At 36.3% G+C, this 26,662-nt stretch overlaps 1 long non-coding RNA gene across 3 annotated transcripts; it reads left to right on the top strand.

The window, feature by feature from the left end:
* The first annotated feature begins 27 nt into the window (after positions 1–27).
* Positions 28–25,297, top strand: LOC148649030 (uncharacterized). Of its 3 annotated transcripts, XR_015926273.1 has the most exons (4): positions 28–484; positions 2,133–2,245; positions 20,449–20,546; positions 21,388–22,918. It is a non-coding gene; the product is annotated as an uncharacterized LOC148649030 (long non-coding RNA). The 3 variants fall into 3 exon arrangements; XR_015926274.1 differs by lacking the exons at positions 20,449–20,546; positions 21,388–22,918 and adding an exon at positions 24,832–25,297; XR_015926272.1 differs by lacking the exons at positions 20,449–20,546; positions 21,388–22,918 and adding an exon at positions 17,013–18,372.
* The last annotated feature ends 1,365 nt before the right edge of the window (positions 25,298–26,662 follow it).

The raw sequence follows: 26,662 nt of genomic DNA, 5'->3' as shown, positions 1-26,662 counted from the left end.
CAGCAGGTGGCGCTGCACAGCGCACGAGTCTCGGGACTCGGAGCAAAGCTGTGAGGCGGAGGGAGGACGGCTCTTCTGGATCACTCCCTCCGCAGGATAATGTGCCAAAACAGCCGACTCAGCGATTATGGTTCTGGCTGCCACTGCTGCGAGTTCATTCTGAATTGAGAATCCTGCGCGCACTTAGGATTTATTAAAAACAGAGGGCATCTACAGCAATTCTTAAGTGCCAAGGACAATGTTTTTTTTGTTGTTTTGTTATGCAATAAATTAAAGGACCGGGAAAGTACAAGTGTCTGCTCTCATTTAGCTGTGTTCCAAACTTTTCAGAATGTAAATTCTATGTGGAATCGTAAGTAAAGTTCTGTACTTTCCAACTTCAGGGTGCAAGTTCACCAGTGACTTATAACTGCCCAATCAGTTAAGGGTAACTACTACGAAGAAACTTGAAAACATCTGGACAATCGTGTAAGAAGAAACCTTGGTAAGCATGGCAAATCAGGTCGTAATGCGTTCTTGGAGAAAATAACTGGATATGTCATGGTTCTAAATAATTTACATTTTAACGTTTCGAATAAACCATGAGACTGTGGCTGGTTCGTCTTTTATGTTTTCAAGACCGATAAACATTTTAGCAAAATTGCGACTCTTAAAATGCAAGCAACATTAAAAACGATTTGAATCAACAGTGTCCATAGTTTGGACTCGAGTGCGGCGTCTAAAAGGCAATCATTCTTTTATTTTTTTCAACGAATACGACGCTAAAATATTTGCTTCATGCACAATAAGCCAGGAAGAAACGAATCACAGCAATTATAAATCTGGAAAATAGACATGGGATGAAGTGCCTTCTCTGTGCAAAAAGCAATCACCTGGAATGATTTGCAAACATTTTGTTAAACCATGGGAATTTACGCACTCCGAACGTTAAGCGATACAGAAACCACCTGTGCTTGAGAGAGAAGCATTATCTAGCCATGAAATGAATGATACTTGTTCTGAATACTGTAAACACCAGGTTGTTTTTAAAGAAGTTGCTTTATTTAAGGTTTTTCATTATCAGAATCAAAATGTGTAATTTAAAACTCACAACATTAGAAAAATGTTTACGTTCATTTCTTGATTTTGTTTCACTGAATAAGACAGATTACAAGAAAAATAATTACATTAGAAAACGCGTGTGAAACGTTTTAAATTGATCTTCCATAGCTGGCTTTCACGCTAACTTGAACTTTGCCCGTGCTCCAAGCTTTCCAGGAATGATGACATCACGATCAAGGATATGTTAAAGATAGTTTTGGCGTTTGTTGTCAAGAACAAATGTGCGTCTTTCCACAGTTATCCTCGGGAATCCTCTTGCTTGATTTACATAACAATGACAAATATAACAAATGTTGTCATCAGTTGCTCTAATAACAGTCATTTGCTTTTAATAAGAACTGTACTTATGTGAGTTTTTATGTGTTAAAGTTGCATAGTTTAAAATGAATTTTAAAAAGCATACTACTTTTTATTCCAGATAAGTTATTTGTTTCACCATTTACCTCATATTTGGAGTAGCTTACAGAAATAATTTGTCGTTTCCTACACAAGAATGCAGTTTTTCCTTTTGAAAGGAAAACAGTGTGGTTCTCAAACTGATGAAGAAAGGGCCCAGGCTAATTCTTAAATTAAAAAAATAAATTCCAAAAAACAGATGAAAAGGCTTGTAATAATGTTTAATGTTGCTTTATTAGCCCTATACAATTTCTTGCATTAGGAATTCATCTTTTCGCATACCCCAACTTGCTCTCCATAAACAACAGACACAGACAGGGGGAGAAGCTTGGGGTCAGAGTGCAGGGTCAGCCATTGTACAGCGCCCCTGGAGCAGCTGGGGTTAAGGGCCTTGCTCAGGGGCCCAACAGAGTAGGATTCCTCTTCCGGCTGCGGGATTTAAACAGGCAAACTTCCAGTCACAGGCGCAGATCCTTAGCCACAGAGCCACTGCTCCGCCCCACAGCCACTGCTCCACCCCACAGGTGTAGGTGTATTTAGTCTGTTTTGTGGGTCTGTTAGAATATTTTCGGGAATTTTCTAAATCTGCTCTAACTGATTTAACTGGTCTTAATGTAACTAATGCGTTCTTTCAGGACCCTATGCAGACAACACAATCCAGGGAGGAGTGAGGAAAAACCGGGAAAGTATGCAAGGGGGCTGGAAGGAAAACAGGGGGCGTGTCCATGGTGCACTGGTGTTCTGGGGGGTAAGTCCACGGCAAAAAGTCCAAGGAGTGTCCATAGGGAAATCCTTGATGAGGCAAATATCCAGAGCCGGGTGGTCCATTCAAAACAAAGACAAATGGAGTTAAAAACCGGAGCTGGATCCGGCGGAGGGTCGGGGGGAAAAAGGGGGAACGGGGCCTGTGAAAGAGCCGGAGCGCTCTTAAGGGGGAGGGGCTGCAATCGTGACACTCAATGTCCTTTTTGCGTGAGGCAGTAATATTCTTCCTTGATTCCCCAGGCATGCGTTTCAGTTCAGTTTAATGTGTTCTCTTACGTTTAAATTCGGTAATTGGTTTTGCCACAGAAATCCCTCCTTTCCTGTCACATTACACTTCCTGTACCATTCCTGAGGAGGTTTGTCAGGCATCCCAGTTTGAGTCCTGGTGCCAGTTATAGGGCCTACTGCTCAATCTGTCCACAAGTTCGAAGCTGACTTTTCTTTTTCTTAAGTGTGCTTGCAATGCCAGCTGCTGGCAGTAGGCTTTCTTAAGGATTTATCATGGCAAGTTTTTGCCAGTTTGTCTGAAATTCCTGCTTCTAGTGAACTGCAGTTGTGTTTGATTGCAGTGGCTCTGTTATCTTCAAAAGGTTTGATAGAAGCAGCAGGGTAATCCATTTCTGAAGACAGACAGGCGTACCTTTGTAGAAGGTGTTTTCTTCTCAGTGCTCTTTGGGAGGTTTACTATGAGATACAGATTAGATTCCTTTCTTAAACTGTTGAAAATAACCTCTCTAACTTAAAGAATTTTTGTAGTGGTTTTTTTCGTGTTTTTAATTGGAACTGCATTGTTTCTGAACATTGAAAATTACATAAATTGATGGTGTTCTTTGATGTCGTCATTCAGTATGGAGCAGTGTTTTTTGACTGCTCCAGTGTGTAATTTTAAAAAACGAATCAATTGGGGCATGTCTTTGATTAATTGGAAATCTCTATGTATTTTTTTAAACCAATGCAATTTCCTCCACTGAGATAATAGTACTGTGTAGTACATGGCAATTACCAATGAAAAAAATGTTTTTAATAGGTAATTGATATCTAGAGCTCATCCAAACAAAACAAATCAGTGTATCAGTTTCAATAGCATGTCTGTTCCAGACCCTCTAGACTGTTCATGTAAAAGAGCTGTCTCCAGTTAACTGTTTTAAATACACTTCTCATTGTTCCACTTGCGTCATCTGGTTCCTTTTGCACTAAACAGGTTGGCTCCCAACGTTATTTTTGCAAAGTTAGTGAAAGTTCGTGGTGTTGTTAATGGTGATAAAAATCAAGACCTTCTAAGGTACTAAAGAGGCTTTAGGTTGCCCAATCCAGAATCCTACACTTTGTGTGCTGAGAAAAAGCACTAAATGAGCACATAATCCCCCCAAAATTTAGATTGGACTTTAAGGTTTTTCCTGTTACGCAGAAGATTTTGAATGGACTAGCTTTATGTTATTTTAAAGATTAATAGCATGAGCATACTCCATCAAATGGGTGATAGAGCCTTGTCTTGTGTAGCACCATGTCCGTGGAACTCATTTCACAAATCCATTAGATAGTCTGCAACTCGACATTTTCAAATCTCTCTTAAAGACTTATCTTTTCACTTAAGCTTTTAATATATAATTTAGTTTTACTCTTCATATCACAGTCAATTTGCTATGCTTTCTCTTCCCATTTTCCTTCTGTTATTGTACAGTATTCTATTGTACAGTGCTTCGACTTTGTTGAAAAGCTCTTATAAATAAAACTGTTATAAATTCTTGTTATGTAAAGGGAAACAAGCTCCACACAGCCATGTTGTCAAAGCTGATACACTGGCCCTTTTCAGGAAAGAGCTGGATGAAATCCTCAAATCACTTAGCTACAAACAACCAAAAATACCTACATGGGCCAAATGGCCTTCTGTCATTTGTAACCTTTATGTTAGTGTGTGTTATATGTCACTGCTGCTGTCATACAAACATATTGTCATTCAAACTGTGCATGGCAAGAAGTAATTTTTGAAATGCAGGCATAAATCTTCCTGTCATGGTACTACAGTACATACTGTACAAACTGTAAAGTTGGTGTGCAGTTGACGAAACTTTCATGTTTTCAATGAAGAATACTCCTGAGAGATACATTTCTTTCCTTCCTCGGCACCAGGAAATGCATGAATTCCACTCATGAGGAATTTGTGAATCGTAACTTCCTCCACTGAGTTGTTGCTGTGACACTGGACAGTGTGTAATTTCCTGAAGACCTACTCCACCAGTAAAAATAAATACGTCTTCACCTTGAGAGGTGTATAACAGGAGACTAATAAATCTATTTGGAGGAATGTCCTTGGCAAAGCATCAAGTACTAGACTCACTGGGGAGGTATTAGGCCTAACAATAGTGATAGAAATTAGTGATAATGCCATTTTAATTTTTGGCTTTTGTTGTGCAAACAGCTGAACAAATAAACACTACTATAATCTGTTTGTTACTGCCAACATACAAATAAATGATACCAGATGGAAGTCAAATTAGACTTGCGTCTTGTCCAGGGTGTGTCCTGCCTTGTGCCTGTTGTTTGCTGGGTAAGGCTCCGGCTCCTCCATGTTGCTGTACTAAATAAAGCGTTTAGAAGATGGATGTACTGTACGGATGAAAGTCAAATTACTGTGAGGGAAGTGTGATCTGTGTGACCACGAAAACGTAATAAAAGAAGAAAAACTTTATAAATAAGGTAATCTAGTTTCTAGCATTACAAAGCAAGGTTGTTTCAATCACATCTGTATACTGTATGTAATTAACATTGATAAAAGCGAGTTAGATCACTACAGAGTTCCAAACATATATCGGCTTTCAGGATACTTCTATTACACTACAAAGTTTTTACCATGTATGTCTTTCAGTAGGCATTGCATGGTCCATTATATATTTTGAGGGAAAATTGAATTTGATATATTTAAAATATAATATACCTGGAACAATATAATAATAATAATTGCTTACACTTATATAGTGCTTTTCTGGACACTCCACTCAAAGCGCTTTACAGGTAAAGGGGACTCCCCTCCATCACCACCAATGTGCAGCATCCATCTGGATGAATATCTTTCATTTGTAATTCTTATGTAAAAATAATATGTCTCAATGACCAATGAAGATGAACTGTACAAATACCTGCATGCCACATTTACGAAGACAATTAATTATAGACTAGGTTCTATAAATCACCAGTAAAATTCTAGTTATAGCTATAACATACTTTGTGTGATGTATTATTTTTTTAAAACACACTTCTTCATCTTGAAATTATGTATGTCGTGTTTATTTTTATAAGAGTAATGGTTTTACGTGTGTGTGATCAAAGAGTATATATTAACAAATCCATCTGCCTCTTTACATAGTTGCTAATGTTAAAAACAGACATAGTATAAAAGAAAACTGGACCTGCTTAACAAATACTTGGATTTATACTGATGGATTTAGCTCTGCAAGGAGTTATTTAAAAATTCTAAAATACCTTGTAGCCAGTCCCTGATGTTTATATCCAAAGTTCATGTTTCAAAATGGGCTATGATCTTTAAAATATTAAACTTAAATTTCCAACACAGCCCTGTTAACTTGCAGATTAATTGAAGTAACAATTCATACATAGCAATGAAATTGCTATTAGTATATAAATCAATTATAATATAATTATTATATCCCTATATATATATACTTATTTTGAACTTATTTTGTTGAAATCATTTTGTATTTGAAACTTAAAGGTATATTCACAAGATGAGTCTTTGTAAAGGAGACTTCTCATTTTAAAGTGCAAGGGAAAGAACTGTTTGAGAGTGAGCCAAATCAGAATGCTGATAACCGGTGATAACTTATTGGATATTTTCCAAGAAACCGTCAAAAATATACACTGCTTTCTTTTACACAAGTATTTCCATGTCATATTCTTTAATTATCAAGTAGATCTTATTGCCGATTTTAAGCATCTTCATGACAGTAGTCTCCAAGTACACTGTCACAACTTAACATGCTTAATTTATTTCTGCATAGAGCTTTAAAGAATTTAAAGACCATCCATTGTTTGTTTTTTACAAGCTCACCCCTGTTAGCTGGCATCACAGAAATACAGTGGCCATTATCCAAGTTAGTTAAAATGTAATGTTTTCAATATTCTAACATTGTAAACACCTTAATTTCTATTGTTATTATTTGTTATTGCCTAGTAACCACCCACCTATTTTTTATTCTTGACTGGTTTCTAATGTTTAACATCTAGTTACCTTTAATATTGGTTTTCTAATGTAATGCTTAAATGTATGAGCTATTGCCTAATCCTCCACCAATCATTAAATGTCTTTGTTTGACCTGCTTTAAGTGCATTGGTTGAGGAGATAGGCTTACAGTATACCAGAAATTTGACAGTGAAATCAGCCATTTGCCTGAGAGTGACAGACACTGCTATTTTGTATTACTAGGTTAGATTGACATGAAACTGGCATGTTGCTTGACAACACTATTCTTAAACCTAAATTCGCATGCTTGGATTGCGAGACTCATGCATTAAATGTATGTTTTTGCAAATAATGCACAAGACAACCTTTGACAAAGAGTATTCTAAACAAATCTGTAGAACACAATATGTAATTAATACTAAAAAAACAGGCAGTGTTGTAATAGTCTGTTTTTTTGTGTTGCATTTTTTTTATCTGCCCAAGTGAGAACATCAATATCTTTTGAATAAGAAAATCATAAGATTTATAAAGTCCACTTATTCATTTCAAGATGGCAGCTCAAAAGGAGATACAGTTCAGTGAATCCTCGGGTTCTGTCTGTGATGTCACAGCAGAGTTACTAGAGAAATAACGCTGTATAGTTACGCCCCCATCCAAAGCTCAACTACTTCAGGCTTTATTACAAAATCTAAACAAAGCCGTTTCTCCAAAATCACTAAACTCCATTTACCACCACTTTAGATGTACAAGTTCCACTGTAAATATTCCTCTTGAAAATTAAGTGAGTGTGTAAGTATTACTTTCGCATGTGAGAAAAAAAATTCCAGCTTGAGATTTAATTGATTTGAAGCAGAAAGTGTGCAACAAAAAAATGTTTCAAAATAGGCTTTGGTCTTTAAAATATTAATATTGTGCAACAGCTAAAAAAGTTTTCATGTGGTTAACATTAAAGCATTAATGTGCAATCTGTGTCAAACAGCTATCCCATACATCTGTAGAGCAGAGATGAGACAAAGCAGCTGAATCTTGATGTTATAAGCAGTGACAAGACACTACAGAGTCGAGGAAAGAAAAAGAGAAACAAACCTTTTAGAGATTTAGAGCTTCTGAAAGTACAAGTCAATAAGACGATGAGTAGTAGTCGGGAAAGGCTGTTACATAGTATATCAAAGATAACAGCAAATACCCATAGTAATAATCACTCAGTCTGAATTACTTTTTAGTTTTTGCGTGCTTCTGTCAAAATCTGTGTCACCACTGAAGGCAAAGGGAGCACTAGAGCTCTAAACGTGCTTTCATGTTCATCTTTACTGTAAGTAGTAAATTAACACTGATAACTTATATTACATCATGTACTCCTTCCAAAATGTTGTCACATTCCTAAGAAAAGGCATGTGATTATCCTGTGTTATTATTCTAACACAGTGTACCATTGAACTTCTGTTTCTTAAATATTTTTTGTATTTTGTAATATATATGTAAATATCTTTTTTAAAACAACACTTTATAATTTTAGTTTTGAGCTCCTTGGCATGCAAATGGCTATATGTAATAGTTGCATTGCATTTTTATGTGTATGGATATAATAAAATTGTTCAGTTTAAGATATTTTTAATATGTAATATTCTGGACATTTTACTTGTCAAATATTAAGCCTTCATTTTGGTCAGTGCTGATGTTTTGTGAATTCTGTAATTTGTCATCATCACACATCAATTACAATAACTGCTTATCCAATTCAGGGTCACAGTGGCCTTCTCAGGAAGCACTGGGCACATGGCAGGATACATCCTGAATGGGACACCAGTCCATCACAGGGCACATATAGACAAACATATCAGGGACAGTTTTTACAAAAGTCAGTTAACCTACCAACGTGTCTTTTGATTGTGGAAGGAAACCAGAGCACACAGAGGAAACCCACACAAACACAGGGAGAACAAACAAGATAGCAACTGAACCCAGAACCTTGGTGCTTTGAGGCAGCAATGCTCACCACTGTGCCACTGTGCTACCCTCTATAATAATTGAAGTTAATAATTCAATGCATTTATATAGTGCTTTTCATCGCAAAAGCTCATAAAATGCTTTAGTTATAGAAGGAGACCTACTTTTACCAATGAAGTGCTGTACTTTCCTGTTTGATGCACAGCAGCCCCACCATTCAGCAGATCAGACAGAGAATCAGAGGCAGAGTTTGCTTCACCAATTGAATTAAGGGGGAGGTTTTGGAATGCCACCATAAGACTCCAGAGGGCAATTTAACCAGAATAATGGGGTTAACACCCTTCTATTCTTACAGTGTTGGTGGGATCTTTAATGACCATGTTGTCAAGATCACAGTTAGACTTTTTATGTAAAGCACAGCAGCTCATACAACAGCATCCCAGGTCACCATACAAGGGCGTTGGTTTGGGAAGTCTGGTCCAGAAGAAAGAGCACCACCTGCTGATCTACCAAGTGCAGTTACAGCTGGAATATATTCAACGTTTTTCAACCCATTATCATCCATGCCCAAATTTGCTTGTCTTTTTAGAAGTTAGTTTGCAGTGTGTAGCACTGCTGGTCTGTCATTGAGACCTCTGATAATGAAATAATCTGTACCTGCTTTTCATGCTGTATTTGTTGTTTTATGCGTGCAAAGGCTTTTGTTTTTCTTAAGTTATTTTTTTTATAAAGAAATAGAAAGTGGGGATCATATTATTAAGTCAAAGTAATAATATGTTAAAACGCCTAGATGAGCAAGCCACATATTTTTATTCACTAAAAACATGGGGCACATGAATGCTCAGAGTAGGGACTTAATAAATGAAGTACTATAGTAATCTGTTGTATATTAATTAGATCCAATCCTCTTAATCATTTGTATCAGTGAACTATATGGTGGTACAGTTATTTTACTTACTGTATTACATTTAGACATGATCCAAAAATAAGACAATTGTCAAACACTGTACAAGCTGTAAAGGAAATTCAAAAAGATTTATAGACAAAATTCAAGACTGAGGAAACATGTGGCAGATGGCATAATTTAAGGTACAGAACTTAAAAAAACGCTACCTATTAAAAAGGCTATCATTTTTGTGTTGATCCATTATTTTCTTCTGTGCAATGTAGGGAAAATTAAAAGGGCAAACAATGCTAGAATGTATGTATTGAAATGTAAAATTTAAATCAAGGGATGTGATGTTAAATTGTGCAGTTGTAGTAGTAAGTCTTAACAACAGACTTACTACTGTTGTCTGTTGTTACAGACTGCAAGTTAATATTGTGCTCTGGTTTCCTTCCACAATCAAAAGACATGTTGGTAGGTTAACTGTAGGTTTGCACAGTATTAACTTGTGTTTATATTTTTCTTGTTTTTGTATTTGGTTTGTCCCATTTACATAAGTTCAGAATGTTTACACTATCCTGTTGTGCTGCAGTGAACTAACAATACTGACATTACTGACTTTTTAATGCAGTTAAGTTAAATTAAAAAAAAAATATATAATTATTTTTACAATAGTGGAAAAAGATTTCAGCTCATTAAGGAAAGTTAATGTAAAAATAACACACCACCAAAAATTAAATCATCTTTTAAAAACATACTTTTTTAAGCAGGACATCCATTAAAGATTCGCATTTGCTCTTTTTAATTACTATACTGTTTAATAAAAATCCTGATTTTGTGCCTTAAAGGTTAAAGGAGAGGAAATTCTAAAATTGCTAGAGCTGAGAATGATAGTGTAATAGAATATTAATGAGACACTAATTAGTAAGTTGAAGTACAGCAGCAGAAAAGTCTCATTAATATTTCATAACACAGCTGGTTGCATGCCTTTTCACTGTAGCACCAAAAGCAGAATGATTCACTGCATCTTTTTTAAAACACAGACAGACCGTCTGGAATACTGTTCTTAAAATCAAACTTCCTGTCTTCTATATAGTTTGTTGATACATTTTTCCAAAGGTAAGATAGATTCCTATCTCTATTTTCTTCTGTTATAGTACATCTTTTGTTTCAAATGCTATTTTTTATCTAAGAATAAAGAATATGGCATTGTTGCTTTAAAATAATAACAAAATAGTTAAATATTTATTAAAATGTAAGTGTTAGATAACAAGAATGTCATGTTTGATGATTTGAAGTATTTTCTATGTAATTAGGATTAGAATTAGAATTAGGATGCTTAAGAAAGACAATTATGCAAGAATTCAATGATGCCGGTAAAATGACTACGAAAGGTGTACAAATAAAATAATGATTGTTGAAAATTTTTGCTCATCTGTTCTACAGAACATCAAATAGGTCTTTTAAAGAAAAAATGTTGACAGGTTGACCAGTATTTCCAGAATATATTTTGTACATCCAATGTTCCACCACCCACTCAGAGTGAGCTTTAGATCATCTGAAGTCATCCCCCTACCAATTACCATGTAAAGTAAATGAATTGGACAACTCTGTCATTGTTCGCCTAAAATACGACTTTTTCTATTGGTAAATATTCAGTATATGAAACAAGTAACTTTGGCAAATACTGTTTTTTTACACATTGGCAAAATGTTTTGTTTAATATGCACTCATGTTCATTCTACTGTATATTGAGGAATAATTACCATGACTTCTGTAGCTTTGAAAAACCACACTGAACTGTTTAGACATGACTTAATCGCAAGAAGCTCTGTACTATGTCATTTAAAGACCGAAGCCAAAAAACACCCAATAACATTGCACAGCCTCAGATGTTTTTACTTTTTGTAGTGCGTTCATGTGTTTTAACTTTTGCAAATCCCAAAAGCTTTCCTCTTTAAGCATGCTCCCTAACCAATCATTAAAGCTAACACACTGCTCTAATTAACCTTATCTCACAGTGCATGTAATATTTGGTGTCTATGGGAATGAGCAAATGCATTTGAAGTTTATAAGTACTTCCACCCAATTTGTAGGCATTGCATATTTTTATTGTTAATTAAATGACCCATTGAATACCCAATTGTCCATCCATTCACAAAAAGCTTTGTTGTCCTGCTAAGGGTTGCAGCAAGTCAGAACCTATTATAGGAACCACAGAGCACAAACTGGGATTATGCCCTGGATGGGACCTCAGTACATCAGAAGACACACACTCCAGCACATAAAAGTCCATTTAGAAATGTCCGATAACCTAGCGAGAAGATGGGAAGAAATCAGAGAACCTGGCATAACCCCACAAAAACAAAGGTAAATGTGAATAAATTATTAAAATCTACCTCTTATTTTCCAGCAGCTAATCTGTGGAAAACAGATTACTTTCAGTTTCGCAGAGAAGACTGTAAAGCAAGAGACACTTAAAAGCAGCACAGGGTTGCATTGTGAATGAACTGGTAAATGCAGTTAGAGCCCTAAATCAAACTTACCATCTCAGCCCATCCCCAAACACCAGGAAATGCTGCTGACATTGACAAAAATACCAATCCTCTGATGCATAGGAATTTGACACACTTAAGAAGTCGCAAGAGTGACATACAGTAACTTCAAATGGTTAATTACTCATTTGAAGACCTAAAAAAGCAATGAAAGATACACATCACTCACTATTTTTGTAAGGCTGTTTCATACACTGGTACAACCAGGAAACATAGAAAAAGCTGTGTAATAAACTTTCAGATAAAAAAACATGTTGTCTTATATCACAACATATCACAAGCCCTCACCAGGTAGATATGCTTTGGTATTTACTTATCAGAATGGTATTTTGTACTTTATCTACAATTTACCTTTATTCATGTATCTCAGACTTTTGCAATATTGTCCTGTGCAGCTTCTTGTTTGTAGTATTACATTATTGTTCTGATATGTCCTCATCTGTGACTGGTTTAAAAGTCAGCAGATTAAGTTGAAATGGCAACTGTGTAGCAATACCATTTGTAAGCATGTGAAGCAGTTTTTTTTAAAATAACCTGATGGCACAAATGGAGATTGTAGCCTGTTTCTACCATGAATGCTTTGTTGTTCTTTAACAAAAAGAGTGTGTGATATAAGTCTCATTATTGCTTGTATGATGATTTAGCTTGTATGATGAGAAAGTAATACCAGAACATAATTTTACAAATAATTGTATTAATATTATTACTTCACAACTGGTCACTTCCACCTGCAGTGTGTTCATTCAGACCATGAGGTGAAACAGTCTTGATGATTCTGCACCATACTGCTCATACTCTTCCATAATGACTTGATGAGCAGGTCAAGCCACATGGAGCACAATTAGCAGATTAGACCTTAGTAAGGTGGATTGACACATGGGAAAGGAGATCTGGAGCAAATTTCTTTTGCACTGTCAGAATCTCAAAACGAAGGAATGCTGCATCACCGGAGGGTTCATGAAAACAAATGGGGCCATCTTAAATAGCTTTCACCTTTCTTTAAGTGGCAGATGGAAACAAGGCATTAGTTAGCGCACCAGTGAACACATTAGAGTAATGTCATATAAGGTGAAATAGCAGGATCAGGCCATTTTTAGATCACTGAGATTGCTACTGCTATGAACTTACACCGTTGTACAATCTAAACTGAATAATGTAAACTACTGTTATGAATGTATACAATGTTTTGTCGTGACTTGCTAATATAAAGATTTTTGATTGGCTTCTTGCATTCTTGCTTGATGTTAACTTATGTGTATGAAGTGCGTTCTCTCAGTGTTCTTTAGAATTCCTCAGTAATTCATTTCAATTATATATACATGCCATAAAATTGAATTTTATGCATCAGTCCAGTTCGTAGATGTTAAAAAGAAGGCTTCTTCATCACACCTATCATCGGCACCATCTGAATAATTTACTTAACCATGCTGCGTGTCTGATAGTGTAAGCCTTTTGTTCTGCTAAAACTAGAGTGCACACTGCATGGAATACCTTGTAACTGCCATCAGATATTTACCTCTCACATTGTTAAATGCTGCACTGAGCTCAGAAAATTAAGGCATGTGGCAGTCACTTGTGCAAGGGGAGAAAAGGCAGCTGTGATACATTAGCAATCACATAAGCAGGTGTCTGCTGCACCCACACATATTCAGCAAACAGACTGAAGGTACTTGACATGCAATTCCTAAGGGTCACTTTATTCAAATTCCATCAAATATACCTAACATGTAACCATTCCTAGGAGAGCTTTGGTGTTGTTTTGTTTTTAATGAAAGGCAATCTGGTGCCAGATTAGTTTTGGCTAAATTGCACTAGGTTTCAAGTATGGCATCATCACTGCTGTTTTATATTAAAACATATGATTGTGCCATTGTAATAGTATGTTGGGTTAGTTTTACACTTACCTAATAGTGTGAATAGGAATTTCATATTAGAGACAAATGTTTTACCAATTTATCACTCTCATATGTTTTCTTTTTCTTAACATCCATTGGGTTCTACAGCATATTACAATATCTTACATCACAAGCCAATGCATTGTTGTACTGTAAATAAAGACAAAGGTCTTAGGAACCTTTTCTAAATATGTACTGTTTATATAATGAATATATATACTGTATGCTGTATATATGAAAATGTAATAGAAATTAAAAGTGCATGTGATTTTGTTTTATTGATTTTATTTTTATTTTATCTCAATATAACGTCAGTGGCAAATTAAGAACATTTCAAAATTTGGCATTAAGTACATGACCACTCTGATTAACACTGTTCTGACAGCATTGACGTATTGACTCGATCTGTTTATAGTCAAGTGCTGTCAGATGTTTCACTACTCTTTCTGCGTGACTGCAGTCAATTGATGAGGGTCGTCTCCTGTAGATGGGTTTGGGTAGTTGGTGCTAAACAGTAGATGTCATATTCCACTGAGGTCTGGAGAAAAAAATTGGTCAAGGCAAGACCTCAACCTTATTTCCTTGAAGAATGCTATTGTAAATCCATGTACTGTTTGGTCTTCCATTATTGTGCTAGAAAACCAACACTTCTGGAAAAACTGTTCAATCAAGGACTTCATCATTGTACCACTGAGCCGTAAGATTGCTCTCAGTCTGCACCAAAGGCGTTCTTTTGTTTAAACAGATCCCCATCTGATGTTATTACAGTTTCACAAAACATCTTGTAGGGTATAACAGTCAAAATAATAAAATACATTTACATTTTTAATTTTAAATAGAATTGTATTTAAAAATTATAATTGGAAAATGTATAGACCACCTTGCCTTCTGTTAAACTGCATGACTAGATAAAACTCTGTTGAATACTGATGTAAAGTATAGACTGCAGACAGCAGTGTTTTATTTATTCTTGGCTATATTTAATGAGATGGCATTAGATTCTCCAAGAAATGCAAACAAACTTGGATACCAAGATATCAATTCTCATCAAAGACAAATAATCCATCTTTCTCATTGCTTAGCTCTGTTTATGACTGAGAAAGCCTAAAAAACCTTTGCGTTTTCTGCTGAAGTGAAATCCCTTCATGATTCAAATACATTGCATTTTGAATCACCTATGAAAACAAGATAGGCAATTGCATTGATATTCCTTCAGAATGTTATGACAAGACAAATTATAAAACAATGATGAAGTTTTACAGTAAGGGAAGCCTAGCAAAGAACATAATATTTGTGCAATTGGTTAAGAAAAATATTGGATAAACTGGTGTTTTAGATACAGCTCTGATATGTGAGCTCTACATTTTACAACTAAAACTGTAGGATTTATTTTTGTTGGTAGTGAATTTTTATTGCTGTCTTTTTTGACAGTGCCTGCAGAAATAGTCGGCCCTGTGTTCTAAAGAAACCAAGGTTATCGTAGTGTTGGCAAAGAGGTCTTCTGAACACTTAAGGTTCCTGGGAGCCGTAGGATCTGTGTAACCTTGTCTGGTCTCCAAAGAAGATGCTTTATTTTTTGTAGGCTTGATAAACGCCTTTGGTCATTGTGTCTCAGATTGCACTGGTGGGGTGGTGGGTTGGGGGCATCAACACACAAGTGTTGAAAAGAAGGAGATTATAGGAGATTACAGTTTAACAGTCTTGGCTTCCACAGTCAGAATAACCTTGTTTGCAAATTTGTTTTTTTTTTCTGTCTCTGTGGACTCTGTTTATCATATACTGTATAGGCATCAGAAAATAATTCAAGATTTCATGCACTGTACTGGCTTTCTTTTTCAGCTACTATAACTGTCTTTCTTTAAATATAATTAGAATTGTTTTTAAGATCATTTGTTTCTTTGGACTTATGTGTGTGGAAAAAGAGAGAAAGGGAAAGTGAGAAGGGGTCTGTCTTTTGTTTTCCTTGGACTGTCTAGGGATATTACTGCCAGTTTCTCATGCTGAAGCCGAAGGCAGTCTAACAAGGAACTTACAATATATAAATGTTGGAATTTCATGTTATGAATTACTGTTTCTTCCTTTTCTATCCTTTTTAGTTTCTCTTGTGTTAATTGTTTAAATAAGCATTGGCAATATACTATAACATGTCTTGTCTTGCTGCTTATAGATAGTGACTACATATACTGTACTGTAGATAAAGACTGGTGGAGAAATCTTTGTTATGATATGACTCTGCTGAATGTGGCAACTTAAAAAGAATACAATGGATATCTACAGTACGTCCAAGTGCTCCATTGAAACATATCAGCCATTCTCTGTTCTATTGTCTTTTCTTAGCATTGAGTACCTCAGAGATTAAGCAGATATATGCGGTGGTTACCAAAAGCTAGCCTGATTTCACACTGTGGCTTCACCTTTATAGGATGTACATAGCCTCCTTTTGTATCCATATAATTCTGCAACTGGTTCCCGACAACTGCAGTATGTTGAAAAATAACTTCCTCAGATAAGAGGTGTATTTGGTGAAATATTTCACAAGAACGTAGGAGACGGGTAAGAAGCAACCGGGCCCCTCTAGCAAAAAATTACTTTATTTAAATTTTGAAGCATTAGATTAAATTTGATTTATCTGGGCAAGTCCAGATATTCATTGAAAACTGTTGCAAAAAATAATATTTTAATCTAAATATAGTTTCTCCTGCTTGAACGAGGACAGCTGCCAAAATAAGTGGTGAATTAGGGATTTACACTGAGGTCCTTGGAAACACTCAGTTGGCTCAGGGGAAATTAGATTCATTAGACCACTGGATTTAGCCCTTAATGTGTACAGTATGTACAGTATATGCTATGTTTATTTGTTCACTCTCATGTTGTGCTACTAGTCAACAAAATATAGATTAAAAAATATAAAAATGGAAAAGTTAAGGAAGGAAGTTAAAGAAGAGAAAAGTAGTGTACAGGGGTCTGGCACTCATGACCAGAGGGTTTTGGTTTCAAGTCTTTGTCACGATTGTAGTCCCCCCCCCTCAAGGGCGCTCCGGCTCTTTCACTTCGGACTTGATTTTGTGCACCTGCCCCCTGTTGTGCCTCCTCCCGGCCCACCTTAAAAGCCAGACGCCCACTCAGTTCGGTGCTCTGCATTGATTCCCGTATCATGCGAGCCCAGGACCTGGATGCGCCTGGCTCCGTTATTGTTTTATTTTCCGTTCCTGTTCTTGTTCCTGTTCCCTGCCGGTTTCCGATCCGGTTCCTGTCTTTATCCTGTCTAGTCTCAGATGGACCGCCCGGCTTTGGACTTTGTCCGTTTTGGATTCCCCGTTTGGACTACTTCTGGATTGTTTGCCCCGGACTCACCCCCTTGGACACCTGCGCACTTTGGACATGCCCCCCGTTTTCATTCCCGACTCCTGCATGCCTTTTTCCCCTGTGTTTTCCTCACTCCACCCCGGATCATGTCGTCTGCAAAGGGCCCTGAAAGAACTCGTTCGTTACAGTCTTCTCTGAAAATGCTGCTGCTTTTGCCCCTGAACAAGTTGCTGTGCCTTTGATCATTCCAGTTCAGTCATCTACTGTATATACAGTAGTTACCTGCAATGCTGGGTTCTGATTTAGTTTTCTGGGGAAGTCCTGTGATGGACTGGTGCTCCATCTGAGGAGAGTGGTTGTCTACATTGCGGTATGGAAACCAGGATAAACTTAGGGAGGAGCAGCTGTTTGATACCTTTACCTTTATTGTCTGCTTATATACATTATATCCAATTCCAGAAACATCTGAGCTAGAAAGTAAATGGCCGCAATGCATTTAAAGAGTCCAAAAAACACTATTGTAATGGTATTTCTGCTTTCTGCATTTCACAGCTCCTGGTTTACAACTAGCAATGATTAAGACATGATAGCCATGTTATTTAAGGCTTTATGGCATGAAATACATACTTGTTTATATGTTTATTAAATATTTTTTCAGTTATATTAAAATAAATAATAACCAAGCTCTTCACAATGTATACTTTTAAAAGAGAACAAGGAGTGAAGCAAGAATATTCTTAACATAAAAAGCTTAACTAAAATCATTGTTATTCCATGAGTGAGTCCATGTGGTTTGTGGTAGAAGAGTGATTGCCATATTTGAAGGAAGTCTGATTTTAAGATCTTAAGAGTGTAATTTTGTAAAATGCTCCATCTTGTTTTTGCATTATTCATATAATATATTAGAGTTGTGTTTGCTGCATTATCTTCAAATTTTTACTGTGCTCTGTATGTAATTTTAAATTGCTATATATTGTTTTAATAATTTAATATTAAATATAACGAAGAGCACCAATTGATTTTTCACCTTGTAGTACAGTACAATCATGAGGTTAGAAAATGTCATGTTTCAATATTCAGAAGTAAGCAGCAACCAAATAAAGTTCATATTCTTAAAGTTAGAATGTTGCTGCATAATGGCTTCATAATCCCTTCATAATGGCTACACAAAACGTTATAATTACATGTATAGTGCTTTGCATGGACATGTACAAATAATGTGTTTTTTATGCTTGCTGTAAAATTTGACTATTCTGTAGTTATTTGTAGTAATTTTTCTGATTAAGTAATTACAATATTAAACTTTAGAATGAGAGACTTTCATTGACCATATATGAGTGGATTTGTGTATACTTTGCTGGCTTTCCTTACTTATATACAGTAAGGCAGTACTCTGTGTATGTGTCTCTACTGAATTGTGATGTTTGGCACTTTGAGAATTGTGCTTCTGCCTCAGTTCATGCCATCGAGACATTTTTACATCATGAGGATAAAAGTGACCTTGGAACCTCATAAATAGCTTATTGTCCCTGTGATGCAGTGAAGGTGGTGAAGGCAGTGGACCATTCAAATACATCCCGACTTGCACCACGGCACCCAGCTTTCAATTCAATTCTCTCAAACTCTCATATTATTCTTCATCCAACTCTTCTCTGATCCTTACTTCTCTTCCCCACTTGTACTCTTCACTAACTCTCCTGGCTGTTCCAGTTTGGTCAGGGATGCCTCTTGATAACAAATACCTGCCTCCTTTACACAGCAGAAACTGATCTGGCATTTCTTTTCTCTCTCATGCTTTCTTGGAGACTATCCATATGTCTGAATCTCCTAAGGCACAGGGTATCTCGACTTCTCTCTCTCATATGGGTAAAACATATGTTGCTGCCTTGCCAAGTGGCCTTCCCACTGCTCCAGGTGCTAATGCCTCCTGTCAGCCCTCGTCCAGTAAGCCAACCATGTTCCTCAGCAACTAGTATATCCCCATAGGGCCTAGTGAAAGAGCTATCACACAGCCTGCCTGTCCAGAAACTGTGATGCCTCTCAGTACAGCCTTATATCGCCAGAACCCTACTTAGTCCCACAGACCTATAAACCAGCACAATCCGTCACCAGCAAAAAGTCCCCACTGGAGCTCTAACTCCCTGTGTCCTTCCCTGTTGAAGCCTAAATGTAGACTAAAACCCCTTCTTCCCAACTGGCCCTATTAGCCTCTTAACTAGCCCCAGAGGAGTGTCTAATTCCAAACAGAGCCTATCCCCCAAAAAATGCCTTTTCCTCACATGGAATCCCACTCTTTCCAAATGCTAAACTTCACTTAGACAAGCTGGGTCCAGTGCTACAGCTTCTCTCAATTAACAAGCAACCATCTTGGGTCAAGGCCACACCACTGGGCTTGGGTTTTGAGCCAAATCTCACTGCATATAGCACACTCCCCATATTGCATCAGGCAGGTATTGTCATGTACATATTTAGAGGAAAATGTCGTTTTCAAGCCAACTTTGTGTGCTACAGGAAGGAAATGTAGAGCCAATACAGTAGTGTTAGTTCCCTGTAAGCTATCTCTCCTGGGTCTATTCTCTAATACCGATTATATTTAGATGATATATAGATCTTTCTCTTCTTCCATTATTATAACAATGGCATTTCTTCATGGATGTCTCACTGCCTAACAACCATCTCTTCTTCGGCTCACATCTCTTTAGACCAACCTTTTTTAATTTTGCCTCTTCACACTCCTACCTGTGGACAACACTCTCTTTCTATAAATCACACCTGTTTAAACTGCACCTTTACTGCATCTAAATTCTACATATTGTGCTGTGTTGTTATACTATATCTTGTTCTGACTTCTTTTTGTTGTCCAACTTTACAACACCATTTTACTATCATACTACATTTTATTACAGTTCATAAATCGTTTTTCAATATACATTGCAAAGTGAAGTGAACTGAAAGTGAAATTGAACTGAACTGTACCTAGGATAGTATCAATTAATTACTCATTTTAAAGCATTACTCATTTTTTTTAAGTTACTGGTGAAAATATTACTAAATTAAACTAAAAAAAAACTCTACTGTTACCATTCTATAAATAGGTTTTCAGAAAAAAACACCGCAACTAATAGCCCTTGTTTAGAAGGTTATAGAATATGGGACTAAGCCATTTTAAGTGTTTGGAAAAGCCTTTGAAAAATGTGCTCCTTAATCCTATACTTTAACTTACTTAAATTGTAGGTTACTTAAACTCAAAAGTCAGTCATTGAGAGGTCCAAGTGAAGAAACATTAAGTCCCACTGTTGTATCAATGGTTGTTGGAATATTTGTATTGCTCAGTTTATGCTTTGTAAATTATTTAAAATTGTAATGATTTCTGAAACCTGTCCCTTCATCTGTTTTCAGAAACCACTTTGTGCTTAAAGGGCTGTGGTGAGGTGGAGACTTATCCAGCAGGCACAAGGCCTATAAATTGAACAGGACGTCAGTCACACACATGCAAGGTACAATTTAGAGAAACCAATTAACCTTGACAGCCTGTCTTTGGATTGTTGAAAGAAAATTGAACACTTGGAGAAAGCCCACGCAGACACAGCAAAAACATGCAAATGTCACGCATACTATATACTGTAGCACCAAACATCGAAATGAAACACAGGACTCAAGAGCTGTGAGGCCACAGCACTAACTACCACTGCGCCACTCTTCTGAAACGCATATACAGTATGGTATAATATTTAATAAAGTGCTTAATCTGATACTTTTCCAACATTTTCATTGAACAAAAAAAACAGAATCCTTCTATACAATATACAGTAGATTTGTGTTCTACGCAGTAAGGTTCCTGACATATACAGTATACCCAAAACCGAAAATCAGATCAGAACACCCCCCCCAGACCCACCTTTTCCCCTCCCTTAAACAAGTAAAATCAATCATAGGTATTAGTACAGTATGTGTGTGTATGTAGTTTAAAGTATTATGAAAACAGTAATACAGCAATTACAGTACTGCACAGTATACATAATGGATACAAATTTAATAATAATAAAATGCATGGAACACAGGAGATGCATAGATCTAACGAATACACTTCTCACCATTATCCCACCACTTTCTCAAAATCTCGATTTTTAACTCCAAATCACTTTTCTTGACTTGCCTTTCCCCTATGTGCTTGTTTTCAGTTTACGAGCCATATCGAGGGTGATGCCGCACGATTAAGAACCGGCGTGCTATAGGCTCTGAAACTAGTTCTCAAAGCGTAGCTCAAACTCGTGCCACGCCAGATTTCAATTTGTAAAATCGTCTCCGTATTATTTGTTTTTTCCTTACTTTTTTCAGCGCCAACCATGAAAAACACAAATTAGCGTAAAGATATTGTAACGCAACGGGGTTCAGGTGGGCGCCCTTGCCTGCTGCCTACACAGGTCGGCCCCGCACCGTCAGGGACGCGAACCTGGGCCTCCGGCATCACTCATCAGGGACCCAGCCTGGTGAGCTAAAGAGAGATCTCTCCACAGCCCAGTGGCTGTGGTCCTGCTATTACAGGGAAGGGCGGTGACGTCACCGCTCTGGTAAGCCGGCTCTTACACAGTGCCTGTCGGCCGTATGCGTTACAATATTTTGCGCAAAAGGCGAGTCTACTGTAATTTACTGTCCTTCTTGTACCTGTCATTTGAGAGAAAACAGACTTGCGGTACTACTGTATCAGACGTACTGTAGCTGAAACAATTCAAAACTACTGTCTGTATTTCTCTGTTTAGGTCTAATAGATGATTTGGATTTCTATTTTTAATATAATGATCTTGTTTTCCAGCCACATAATTGTCCATTTTGCAAAAGGCTGCCAACAATACATAATATGATGTAGAAATTACTTGCAGTTATTTTTCTTTGAAGAAATAGATTTGAATAATGGTTGTTTCAAGCTTCTCATTCTTGCAAACATCTGAGCTGGCTATATTGGATGTACTCCAAAAATACATGCTACAGAAAATGCTAGTGTCAGAGACACAGGTCTTGAATTGCACTCAATAAAATACCTAACCTTTCTATGTGGCATTTCATTCTCAAAACACACTGTACCAGCTGTGCAGCATTTTCAAATTTCTTGGAGGCTGAATCAGGAAAAAATGTGCACTTCCTTAAATGCAGTGCATATACAAAGTGACTTTGCATAATCAATCAGCAAAGATTCTTGCTATTGACAATAATAGTACATTTGTTTAATTATCAGTTCACTTATCCATGTACCAAAAAGCGTGTTTACAAGACTTTTGATAGAGGACAAAAATATTCTCCAAGTATTTTTCATGTCTTTTTTTGTTGCTAAGATTTTAGTAGTTTCAATTTCACTCACCATAATAAATTCCAATTTGTGTATTAGTCATAGAAATCTGTAGAAATACATTTCTGTGTGAGGATATGGAAAAACTGTGATCACTTGATGACTGGTCAGCCAAAAAAGAAACAACAGTTTTGACTAAAAACGAGGACACTGTGCTCAGTTTGGCTACACCTGGGAAAAAAATGCAACTCTATTACATTACACAGAAATGCGCATAGGGATAAGGCACCTCTTACAAAATTGAACCCAGGACCCAAGAGCTCTGGGATAGCAGCATAGCAACAATACAAAGCTGCCCACCTCCAGATAAAGAATAACTGAGTACAAATATTACTACAAAAACCTAACACCTTCTCTTTTCAGCATGGAATAAACCTATTACTTGTTCCTATTAATACAAACAGTGAGAACTTGTGAAGGATCACAGAAATACAGTATATGATCTATCTGTGAAATAAGTAGGACTTAAAAACACTAAATTTTCATGAAGTTATAAAGTTTCATATTAACTATACAGATAACCAAACACAGGCAGGTTAAACTAGAAATAAAATACTTAAATTTAAGTAGCTCCTGACTGTTATTTTTTAAATTAAATTGATCTTTTGTATACACAAATGACAGCTCTACGGTCATATTCAGTCACCATAAACTGTGTTTTATATTTCATTGATTACATATAATTTAAAGCAAAGACTTCAAAGACTTTGTAAATGTTGGCACCTTGGTGAAATGAGAGAACTTCTACCCACTGCGTCAGGACATGTTTGCTTTGTGGCTAACCTTCAACAAAAGGGTTTTCAGTGAACCTAAAGTGTGAAGTGAGGACAAAAATGTTCATGAGGACAGATCACAAAGTTTTTATGTTTAGAATGTATGTTCAGCACATTGGGAGCAATTTATTGCATGCAGTCTCTAATTAGCTTTGAAATAGAAATTCCCAATCCCTTACATTTTGTTTCAGGGTAAACTGAGTATCTGTGCAGTATGTACTGCACTTTTGTATGAACATTCATTTTTCAAAACATTAAAGATAGTAGTATGGAGCATGTGTAATTGTGTTGATATTATGAGCACTGTTCTATCATTTCAGCTCTTTCATTGCTAATGCCAGCATTCCTATATAATGCTGTGAATGTAATATCTTTCCTTGATGATAAATGAGAACATGTCAACTTTTAAGAGATTTGAATGGTTGAATTTTTATCATTGTAAAGTCAATAATGTCATCATAAGCACCCAAGAAGTAAACATCAACATTAATTTTATTGAACTGCAGAAAATAATTTATACTATGTGTGACAGTGTTGTATTTGTAAATGTATTTGCTTAAAGTTCTTAACATAATGTTGTGCTGACTTTACCGCTCAGACGATATACTGTAGCCATAGGGAGAATTACTGGTTTAATCCCTTTTTTCCCATAGAGATCAACACGATTCTACAATTATAGCGTGAATCAGACCACTTCTCTACCTGAAATCCAAATGCTTTTCTCATAGATACGAAGTCTGCACCATCTGGCTTTAGGAAAGGTAATATTGATATTGTTTATGTGGTTAAGTGCCCTAAATGAAGATATATCTGTTTAGATATATTTCAGATAATGCAGCATCACCTCCCAACTTGGTACTGTAGACATTCATTTAAAAAAATGTAATCATATTTGCTGTTAAAATGAAGTAGCAGTATATGTATAATCTGAAGAGAAATGGATCTGTGCCATAAACCTGTGTTTTATGCACATAATTCTGATTGTACATAAGAAACATTGAATGTCGCACAATGAAAACTGTTAGAGCATACTAGCTCCTCAAACATGAACATTGCTTGGATATGTTTGGTGCAATAAATCAGTTTGATGTGAGTTATAAAAATGTTTTCCATGCCAGATTCAATTGTAAACTATCTTACTTTATGACAGAAGACATAAACTACCGGGAAAATATACATGGACACTTTGCCAGCAATCTTACCTCCATTCCTCCTCAATTTCTGTAAATAACACAAACAATATCGTGTCACCTTTTCAATCATGCAAGCACTACTCAGACACAAATATAAATCAAAGACATTATTTTGTGTATTACTCTACTCAAGATGAATGTATAACTGGATAATGTATAAAATGTGTATGATGTGTGAACCAAAAAGAAAGCTATATTTCTCCTTAATTCTCACTGGTTTCATTTTTTTCTCTTACAGTACTTCCTGAAGTTGTTACAAATTCACACTTTAAAAGATTAATAAGTTAAGTAGCTTTCCAGGACTTCATGACTTTTCATATGTATATTCATGTTTAATATGTATATCCAGCCTCAAAATGTGAATGTTTTACCTTTGCCTGTAAATTTAATACTAAGGCTCCATAAACAGTTTCAGCTGTCACATCTCTGACGGTACCAATGACACACACTATCATGTGGCTTTTGCCCACAGCTCAAAACTGTTCTTCTGCTGTGCCCAGGGGATCTTGACTGGCTTTTAAAAAGTGGATTCCTTGTCAAAGTGTTCACTGGAAAGCCCACTGGAGGATAAGGATGCTCACTGAAGAGAATGATGTCCAGACGATTGCCACCACTTACATTTCTTACATTGCATTCCTACTACTTACAATAGGTAGGGAAATTAACTCACTCTCTATGTGTTTTTTAAACCTTATATCCAAATAAATTGCTTTTCATGACATTAATGGGCTCCTCTTCTAAGCAAATAAACATGTTGAATGAGTATATTAATTTCTCTAAAATATTGGTGGTGGGGAAGGGGAGTCCCCATTACCTGTGAAGCTCTTGTGTGGAGTGTCCAGAAAAGTGCTATATAAGTGTAAACAATTATTATTATTATTATTATTATTATTATTATTATTATTATTATTATTATTATTATTATTATTATTATTATAATAAATTCTCTACATGCGATCTGTGGGCAAAAAGTAAGTTGATTTGCAAAATAGTTCTTAATTTATCTTGTTTTTGCACGTGTATGTGTATGCATATTTAAATCTTTTGAAACAGACCATTCTGTTAAATGACACCATTATTAATGTCATTTTCCCCCACTATTTATCAGATAACTTCATATTACATGCAGAAGGTATTTAATTGTTTTCTAATTGCTGTTGTAGAACATTGTACATATGCACCATGGCATGCATTCTCAAATTTCTCCTGCAGAAATAAATTCAAATTTTTTCTTTCCAGATGCATATCTTATACTGCTGGGGCAATAAATAGGTCGATAAAATCAGAATCCAGGAAAAACCATTTGAAATGCAGTTGCAGAGATGATGATAGCGTGCCATAGTACGGGCATCTCTGTCAGCAAGTAATTAAAGGCAAAATTATCTGTTTGTGGTGTAATAGTGAAGGAGGAGAAACCCTTTGCTGAACCAAATGTCCAAAGCAAACTACCAAATGTCCAATCAAAAAGTCTTTATAAACAGATGTACAAAGAAATGAACTGTCAAACCAAACCAAGGTCAAATGTCAAAGCTGTAACAGGAACACGTAATGTGCCATCAGAGTATTAGACGTGTAACAGTGAAGTGAGCTTTGTACAGTGCACTTCACAGTTCGCAGATAAGCTGCTGGCCACTCTGTTGAATCTGAGCTGTCCACTTCAGCATCTTGTCAGGTCGTTGAAACTGAGACCTTTTTCAGAACAGAACCGGAGTTGACACAGTCACTGTGCTTTGGTAAATCAACTAGAAGGCTGTATACAAAGACAATAAATACAAAGTATAAAAGCTTATTGCCACATATAGAGGGTGATCCATGGTCTGTTAAGCTTTGGACATCTTGGCTGGGCCTAATCTATATAATTAAATGTGCCAAGCAAGCTAAAGAACCTTGATGATACACGTCTTTTTCAACTCATACATGTTTATATACTGAATAAAATCTGTCTCTCAGTGGTACGCTTTTTTGTGGATTAATTTTGCTGCTAGGCTGCTCCGTGTTAAACACTGCATAATAATCATTGTACAAGCATTGGAGAGGAGCAGGTCAACAAAGTTGTGTATATATTTTATGTCTTGTATCTATGTCTATAATTGTTTGTAAAAAGCTTTGTTTGTTTTGTTGTTGAAAAAGACAAAATACAAAAGAGTATTCCCACATGTAACTATTTAATCAGGTCTGGAATTTGTTAGAGAGCACTGTTTTATTTTTGTCCATTTCACCTGAAAATGAAATTATAACCACAACCTCTGGAGATTGTGTTGCTGCAGTCGTAGATCATGACAGCAGCAAGTGCTTTTTACAAC

This window comes from Lepisosteus platostomus, chromosome 14 (assembly GCF_059453375.1).
Source record: "Lepisosteus platostomus isolate fLepPlt1 chromosome 14, fLepPlt1.hap1, whole genome shotgun sequence".
In the NCBI taxonomy this organism is placed as follows: domain Eukaryota; kingdom Metazoa; phylum Chordata; class Actinopteri; order Semionotiformes; family Lepisosteidae; genus Lepisosteus; species Lepisosteus platostomus.
Note: the sequence above shows the minus strand (reverse complement) of the source record. Positions and strands in the feature narration are given on the sequence as shown.